The following is a 9857-nucleotide window of genomic DNA, read 5'->3' on the forward strand; positions in this document are numbered from 1 at the left end:
CAGAGATTTACTTAGCTTGCAACCACCCAAGACACGCCTCCTATGTAAGTTCCCTTGCTTATTAAAACTGCCACCTACAAATCTGGAGTGGTCTGCCTCTTTCATTGGTATCTCCTAACCCTCCGTGTAAGGGGGCCAATTTCAGATTTCACCTGGGGAACTCCTGAGGTTACAAACCAACAGTAGTTGTGTAATTATTAAAGACAATATAAATGCATATTTCTTCTCCTTTCTTCTCTTAACCAGTTTATATATTAACTGTAGAAAATGATATGTCTATAGTGTATTGTTGGGCCTATAACATAGAAATGTAATATATTTTCCAATAGTAGCACAAAGGAGGTGGGTGGAACAAAGATGTATTGGGCTAAGGAAAAATGATAAAAAGAAGGTTAATATAACAGAAGGTATAAATATATACTTGTTCTCCTTTCTTTTCTTAGCTCCTGTAAAAGTCATAAAATTATATAAAGTAATATAATAATGTATTATTAGTTTGTAACATTTATAGATGTAATATATGTAACAGTAATATCACAAAAAGGGGCAAAAGGGAATAGAAGTATATAGGAATGTTTTATATCTCACTGGAAATAAATTAGTATAAATTAGTATAAATCTGAGTTTTTTTTAATAAAGGATATATATATATATTTTTTGCGGTACGCGGGCCTCTCACTGTTGTGGCCTCTCCCGTTGCGAAGCACAGGCCTAGCCACTCCGCGGCATGTGGGATCTTCCAGGACTGGGGCACGAACCCGTGTCCCCTGCATTGGCAGGCGGACTCCCAACCACTGCGCCACCAGGGAAGCCCTAATTAATTAATTTTATTTTTGGCTGCATCGGGTCTTCGTTGCTGTGCGCGGGCTTTCTCTAGTTGTGGTGAGCAGGGGCTACTCTTTGTTGTGGTGAGCGGGCTTCTCACTGCAGTGGCTTCTCTTGTTGCGGAGCATAGGCTTTAGGCGCATGGGTGTCAGTAGTTGTGGCACGTGGGCTCAGTAGTTGTGGCACGCACTCTAGAGCCTGTGCTCCACAACAAGAGAAGCCACTGCAATGAGAAGCCGAAGCACGGCAGTGAAGTAGCCCCTGCTTGCTGCAACTAGAGAAAGCCCGTGCGCAGCAATGAAGACCCAGCACAGCCAAAAAAAAAAAGACATGAATGGTAAACCCTAGAGCTGCCATTAGGGAAATAATTCCAAAAATGTGAAAAAATCATTAAAGAAGTTAAAATGCTACATTAGAAAAATATTCACTTAATGCAAAAGAAAGCAGTAAAGTTGGAACAGAGGAACATAAATGAAAAAAAGTAAAATACAAACATACATTCAACTCTATCAACAGTAACAGTACATGTGAATGGATTAAACAACGCAAAAGATAAAGTTTGTCACACTGGGTAAAAAAACAAGATCCAACTGTTATTGTCTACAGGAGACACACCTTTTTTTTGGGGGGGGGGGCTGTGCCATCTTAGTTCCCTGACCAGGGGTTGAACCTGTGCCCCTTGCAGTGGAAGCAAGGAGTCCTAACCACTGGACCGCCAGGGAATTCCCGGGAGACACGCTTTAGATTCAAAGATATAAATAGGCTGAAAAAGATATATCATGTAAACAGCAACCACAAGAGAGCTGAAATGGCTATACTAATATCAGACATAATAGACTTTAAAACAAAAAAGTGTTACTACAGATAAAGAGGGACATTCTATAATGATAAAGGGCTCAATCCATCAAGAAGATATAACAATTATAAAATATATGCACTTAGTAAAGGAGCACCAATATACATGAGGGAAAAACTGACAGGAATGTAGGGAGAGATGGACAATTCAATAATTTTTGAGACTTCAATACCCCATTTTCAATAATGGATAGAATAAGTAGGCAGAAGATCAACACAGAAATAGAAAAATCTAACAACACTATAAACCAAATAGATCTAAGAGACACATCCCACTCTTAGAACCCTCCACCCAACAAGAGAATGTACATTCTTCTCAAGTGTACATGGGACATTCTCTAGAATGGACCAAATGATAGGCCATAAAACAAACCTCAATAAATTTAAAAGGATAGAAAGAATACAAAGTATGTTCTCTAGCTACAGTGGAATGAAATTAGAAATCAATAACAGAAGAAAAACTGGAAAATTTATAAATATATGGAAATTAAACAACATACTCTAAAACAATCAATGAATCAAAGAAGTCAAATGGAAAATTAGAAAGTACTTTGAGATGAATGAAATGAAGACACAACATACCAAAACTTATGAGATGCAGCAAAAGCAGTGCTTAGTGGGAAATTTATAGCTTTAAATCTGTAGATTAAAAAAAGAAAAATCTCAAATTAATCACCTAACTTTCTACTTTAACACACTGGAAAAGTGTCTTTTCCAACTAAACCTAAAGCAAGCAGAAGGAAGGGAATAATTAAGATTAGAGGGGAAATTAATGAAAGAGAGAACAGAAAAATAGAGAAAAATCAATGAAACCAGAGCTGGTTCTTTGAAAAGATCAATAAAATTGGTAAACTTTTAGCTAGATTGACTAAATAAATAAATAGCAAAAGAGAGAGGACTCAAATTACTAGAATCAGAAATGAATAGGGAAGTCCCTGGCTGTCCAGTGGTTAGAACTCGGCACTTTCACTGCAGGGCCTGGGTTCAGTCCCTGATCGGGGAACTAAGATCCCACAAGCTGTGCGGCGTGGCCAAAAAAATAAAAAAAATAAAAGAGGGGACATTACTGATGATCTTATAAAGATGAAAAGGATTATAAATGAATACCATGAATAACTGTAAAAGAAATTAAAGATTAAAATGAATGGAAAAACATCCTGTGTTCACTGATTAGAAGATTAACATTAATTTTTTTAGTTACTTTATTTATTTTGGCCACGTCGCCATGAGGCTTGCAGGGTATTAATTCCCTGACCAGGGATTGAACCCAGACCCTCAGCAGTGAAAGTGTGGAGTCTTAACCACCGGACTGCCAGGGAATTCACGATATTAATTAATATTATTTAGATGGCAGTGCTTCCTAAGTTGATCTACAGATTCAATGCAATCTCTATCAAAATTCCAGCTGATTTATTTGTGGAAATTGACAAGCTGACTCAAACATTCATAAGGAATTCATAAGGAATTGCAGGAGATCCAGGATATCCAAAACAATAGGAGGGCTCACACTTCCTGTTTTCAAAACTTTCTACAAAACAACAGTAATCAAGACCTTGTGGTACTGGCATAAAAATAGATATATAGATAAATGGAATAGAATTGAGAGTCCAGAAACAAGCCCATCTGTCTATGGTCAACTGATAATTTTACAAGACTGCCAAGAACATTCAATGGTCTTTTCAACAAATGGTGCTAGGTCACTTGATAGCCACAGGCCAAAGAATGAAACCAAACCCTTATCTCATGCCATATACAAAAATTAACTCAAATTGTATCAAAAACCTAAAAGTAAGAGCTAAAACTATAAAACTCTTGGAAACATAGGGGTAAATCTCTATGACTTCAGATTTATTTATCAGATTTATGTATTCTCAGATGTGATGCCAAAGTATGAATAACAAAAGAAAAATGGTTAAATTGTACTTCATCAAAATTAAAACCTTTTGTGCTTCAAAGAATACCAACAAGAAAGTAAAAAGACAACCCACAGGTTGGGAGACAATATTTGCAAATTATATATCTGATATGGGCCTGGTATCCAGAATATATAAAGAACTCTTACAACTGAACAACCCAAAGTCAAAGAAACCAATTAAAAAATGGGTAAAGGACTTGAATAGACATTTCTCCAAAGATGACATACAGATGGCTAACAAGCACATGTAAAGATGGTCGTCATTAGTCATTAGGGAGGTACAAATCCAAGCCATGATGAGATACCACTTCACAGCTACTAGGATTGCTATTAAAAAAAAAAAGGAAGTAAGTGCTGGTGATGTGGAGAAATTGGAGCCCTCTTACATTGCTGGCAGGAATATAAAATGGCACAGCTGCTGTGGAAAACAGTTTGCCAGTTCTTCAAAAAGTTAAAGATAGCATTACCAGGGACTTCCCTGGTGGCACAGTGGCTAAGAATCTGCCTGCCAATGCAGGGGACACGGGTTCAATCCCTCGCCTGGGAGGATCCCCCATACTGCGGAGCAACTAAGCCTGTGCGCCACAACTACTGAGCCTGTGCTCTAGAGCCCGTGAGACACAACTACTGAGCCCACGCGCCTAGAGCTCGTGCTCCGCAACAAGAGAAGCCACCGCAATGAGAAGCCCGTGCACCGCAATGAAGAATAGCCTTTGCTCACCACAAGTAGAGAAAGCCCGTGCACAGCAAGGAAGAACCAACGCGGCCAAAAAAAAAAAAGATAGCATTACCATATGACCCAGCAATTCTACTCCTAGGTGAATACTCAAAAGAATTGAAAAACAGGTACTCAGAGATATGTACACATTTTCAGAGTAGCCCTATTCACAATTGCCAAAAGGTGGAAAATAAAAAATGTCCATCAACAGATGAATGGATAATAAATTGTGGTATATACATACAATGGAATATTATTCAGCCTCAAAAAGGAAGTTCTGATACATACTACAATGTGAATGAACCTTGAAAACATTATGTTAAGTGAAAGCCAGACACAAAAGACTACATATTATATGATTCTATTTATATGAAGTATCTAGAATAGCTAAATCCACAGAAACGGAATGCTTATTGGCGGTTGCCAGGAGATGCTGGGAGGAGAGAATGAGGATCATTTGCTTAATGGGTATGAGGCTTTCTTCTGGGGTGATGAAAATGTTTTGGAATTATATAGAGGTAATGTCACCAAACTGTTCCTTTTAAACCGGTTAACTTCTTGTTATGTGAATTTCACTTCAGTTAAAAAAAAATGTTTTAAAAAAGGTTAAACAGTTACCATATGACAGCATTTCCACTTCTAGGTATCTCCCCAAGAGAAATGAAGATGCACATCCACACAGAAATGTGTGTACATGAATGTATCATTACTCATAATAGCCAAAATGTGGAAACAACCTAAAGTCCATCAACTGATGAATGGGTAAACAAAATATAGTATAACCATAAAATGGAATATTATTCAGCCCCCTTAAGGAATGTATTGATATACTGTACAACATGGATGAACGTTGAGAGCACGCTCAGTGAAAGCAGGCAGTCACAAAAGGCCACATATTATATGATTCCATTGATATGAAATGTCCAGAAGAGGCGAATATGTAGAGACAGGAGATTACTGGTTGCCTGGGGGGATGGAGAGTGACTGCTAATGGGTATGCTTTTCTTTCTATTTTTTTTTATTAGCAAACTTTTTTAAATTTTAAAAAATTAAAAAAAATTTTATTGGAGTATAGTTGATTTACAATGTTGTGTCAGTTTCAGGTGTAGGGTATTGCTTTTCTTTTTGAAGTATTGAAAATTTTCTGAAATTAGATAGTGGTGATGGTTGCACAACCTTGGTGAATATACAAAAAGCCACTCAAATGCATATTTTAAAATGGTGAATTATATGATATGTGAATTATATCTCAATAAAGCTGTTACAAAGAAGAGTACATGGGAGAGAAACAAAAGACATTAAGTATACATTATTCTTGGTTGGGCGAGAGGGAAGGAGAGATAAATAGCTAAAGAGGAAGATCAATGGAAAAAAAGCAAGGGAGTGATTACCATAAAAATCAGCGTAGTGGTTACCTGTGTGTGTCATCTGGAGAATCTGGATAATGTGATGGGCTTCTTGAGTGTTGTCAGTTTTATATTTCTTGACCTGGGTGGTGGTTATGCAAGGGGTTCCTATGTAACTACTTGTTATACTGCAAAGTTATGTTTTATGCACTTTTCTCTATGTGCCTCTCTCCATCTCACTAAGTGGTACCACTTTCCACCTGGTTGCTCAGGTCAAAAATCTTGGAGTCACCTTGACTCTTCTGTCTTACACCTCATATCTAACCTGTCAAGACAACTTGTCAGTTTTACCTTCAAACTACATTCAGAATCTGACCCCTTCTCACCACCACCTGGCTTGAGGCACTTACCATCTCTCACCTGGACAACCTTTTTTTTTTTTTCTGGCTGCGTTGGGTCTTCATTGCTCTGTGCTGGCTTTCTCTAGTTGTGGCGAGCAGGGGCTACTCTTCGTTGCAGTGCGCAGGATTCTCATTGCAGTGGCTTCTCTTGTTGTAGAGCACAGGCTCTAGGCACACGGGCTTCGGTAGTTGCAGCATGCTGGCTCAGTAGTTGTGGCTCGTGGGCTCTAGCACGCAGGCTCAGTAGTTGTGGTGCGCGGGCTTAGTTGCTCCGCGGCATGTGGGATCTTCCCGGACCCGGGCTCGAACCCACGTCCCCTGCATTGGCAGGCAGATTCTTACCCACTGCACCACCAGCAAAGTCCCAACAGCAGTAGCCTTCTAACTGATCTCTGTGCTTCATCCCTTGACCCTCCTGCCCTGGTTTATTTTCAACATAGCAACCAGTTTCTTTTTTTTCTCCTTTGATCTGAAGGTGTTTCTTAATGAGATATAATCACATACAATGAAATGCACATACATGTACAGTCCAGTGAGTTTGGACAAATGTAGACACCTGTGTAACAAATACCCCGGTTAAGATATAAAACATTTCCATTATCCCCCATAAGTTCCAGAAGGATCCTTTTTAAAGCCAGTGTTAGATCATGTTAGTCCTCTGCTCAGAACCTCCCAGTGACCCTCCATGTCACTGAGAATAAAAACTCAAGTTCGTACAATGGCTCATAAGGCTGTACACAGTCTGCCCTCGCCCCCGCCATTACCTTTCTTATCTAATCTTAGAGTTCTTTCCTCTTCCTTCAGTCTACTCTGTACGGGCTCCCAAAACAGATAATTACATTTCTTCCTCACTGTTCCTAGGACACGTCAGGCACTTTCCTGCCTCAGGGCCTTTGCACTTGGTGTTCTGTCTGGAATGCTCTTCTCCCAGATATCTGCTTCATTTAGGTCTCTGCTCAAATGTCACCTTATCAGAAGAGGCCCTCCCTGACCACCCTATATAAAATAACATGCCCCCCCACCCTGCACTCTCATCCCCTTACCTTGCTTCATTGTTCTTCATAGCACTTAGCTCAATCTATTATATATTATGCATGTATAATTCTGTTAGTCTCTCTCATGTAAGTTCTAGAGTGCAGGGACTTGAATGCTTTTGCTTTGGCTGTATCTCCAGTGCTTAACTCAATGCCTGGCATATAGTGGGTGCTCAAAAACTATTTATTAAATGAATGTCCACAGCCTCCGGTCTAGTCCAGTCTGCCATCATATCGCTTGGACTAGTGCACGAGCCTCCTAACTGATCTCTCTGGCTTGTGTCCAGTCTCCACGATCCATTTCCCACACTGCAGAATTATCTTTTTAAAATTCAGATCTGATCATCTCACTTTCTTTCTTAAAACCCTTTGATGGCATCCCTTTGCCCTTCTGATAAAGTCCAGAGTCCTTAACATGACTTGCAATGTGGCTGACTTGGCCCTGACTACCATCTGTCTTTTGCCTCCAGCATCCTGGTCTGCTTTGAGTTCTTAGCTGAAGCCAGTCCCTCACTTCAGGTCCTTGGTGTATACTAACCCTCTGACTGTGATACTCTTCCTACCACCCCCCTTTCAGGTCTCAATTTGAGGGTCATCTCCTAGGGGAGCCTCCTCTGAGCTCTCAGACTAGGTTAGCGCCTTCAGAGTCCAGCTGCAACTCATCTCTGCTGGCATGCTTTCTTCCCCCCCCCCATATTTATTTATTTTTTGCCACGCCACAAGGCTTGCGGGATCTCAGTTCCCCAGCTAGGGACTGAACTCAGGCCACGACAGTGGAAGCCCGGAGTCTTAACCACTAGGCCACTAGGGAACTCCCTCCATGTTTAATTTTTTTTTAATTTGTAGGAATAACTATTTAGTTTTCACCTATGAAATGAAGTTGCACCATTTAATTAAACGTGATAAAAATATTTCTTTTAAAAACTTTAATCATAAACTTTGTAAACATGAAAAATACCTTGAGTACACCACTGATTTTTGCTAGTCATTGTCCTGTTTCTTTCCATGACACTTTTTAGAACACTGTCTTCCTTTGCGTTCCACCTCAGTGTAAGCTTCTCTTTCTCCATCTGCCTCTACAACTTCCTCTTTCCTGTTCTGCTGTTTTTTTGTCTCATCTCTTAAATGCTGTTTTCTGTGTGATGCTTTCTTTAGCCCTTTTCCCACTAGGCTTCTCATGTATCCCCACTGTACTTAATACATTCTGTTAAAGAATGTTATCACATTATATCAAGTGAGTTTGATTCTGAACTCTCCCAAAGTCTGGGATCGGCTTAATCCTGAGAGATCAACCCACTGCACTTTTGTTCTTGTACTCATCACACCTGCACTGTTTGATGTCCAGCTCCATGAGGTAAGGGGCTATGTCTATCTTGTTTGCTAATATCCTGTATGCCAGGCATGGTGCCTGACAGAGTTGCTCAAAGAATATCTTTAAATGGACTAATGAATATGAATATAGAAACTAACCCACAATTTATTCTTACATCTGTTTCCTGGGATCAGCCCAAATTCTAGTCAGATCAAGAAAAATTTACTAGTCATTTTCCCTAACTGGCCTCCCTGCCTTCCATCTCCCTGCCATCTATCCAATAGCCTGCAACCACAGTAACATTAAAAAAAAAAAAAAGTCTGATTGTGTTCCCTTCCCCAAGTCTCTATCTCGTCATTACCAACGGAATATAGTCAAAGCTCCTCGGCTTGGGTTCAAGGCTTTGGCCCTGATCTCCTTTTTCAAACCTCTGTGGGTTTATTTATTAAGTGCTTATTATATGCCAAGCACTGGCCTGGTCACTGAGGATTCACAAACTAGTTGGGAACACAGGTACATAGATTAACTTTAATAGGGCGTGATCAGCTCTATTACAGGGTCTGAGAGAACAGTTTCAGACAATGGATCATAAAATGTTAGATTTTTGCCCTCTTCAGGTTCACAAGTTCAGTGTAGAACTGCATGTCTACACATTTCAAGTGCTGAACAGCCACACGAAGCTAGTGTAGTGGCTGTCATACTGGACCACGGAGCATAGGCCATTTCAGTCATCCATGGCAGGGGGTTACCTAAAGGTGCTTTAAGGAGAGCAAGGAGCATCTCCCATACGCACAGGCTGTGGGGCTATAGCTACCAGTCTCCCGACCCAATTCTCCCACTCCCACTGCTGCCCTCAACCCCCAACAGACACACCTTGGCTGGGGTGTATTTTGTTTTGTTTTGTTTTTTGCGGTACGTGGGCCTCTCACTGCTGTGGCCTCTCCCGTTGCGGAGCACAGGCTCTGGACGCGCAGGCTCAGCGGCCATCGCTCACGGGCCTAGCCGCTCCGCGGCATGTGGGATCTTCCCCGACCGGGGCACAAACCCGCGTCCCCTGCATCGGCAGGCGGACTCTCAACCACTGCGCCACCAGGGAAGCCCGGCTGGGGTGTATTTTGAAGTAGTACGCGCTCCCAAGACGGATAATGTATGAAAGTACTTTTGTAAATTATTAAGTGATGCAAAAATGTGATATAATAAGTAGGTCCAGTTCTTGCTTTCATCACAGCTTTGGTCACTTCAAGCAAATTCTAGCTCTTTTCTCGAACTTCTCCCATACCCCAAATTTATGCTAAAGGGTTTTGAAAAGTATCTGTTACACACAGGCAGCATTTATACCAGGTAAAAATCCAGATTATACCTACCTTGGTGCTTTTACAAGCCATCCATCCAGCACCCTACTTCACCACCCGCCTTTTACTCTCACTTTCCCTAGAAAGGAAGGACACAAA

This window comes from Orcinus orca, chromosome X, assembly GCF_937001465.1.
Source record: "Orcinus orca chromosome X, mOrcOrc1.1, whole genome shotgun sequence".
NCBI lineage: Eukaryota > Metazoa > Chordata > Mammalia > Artiodactyla > Delphinidae > Orcinus > Orcinus orca.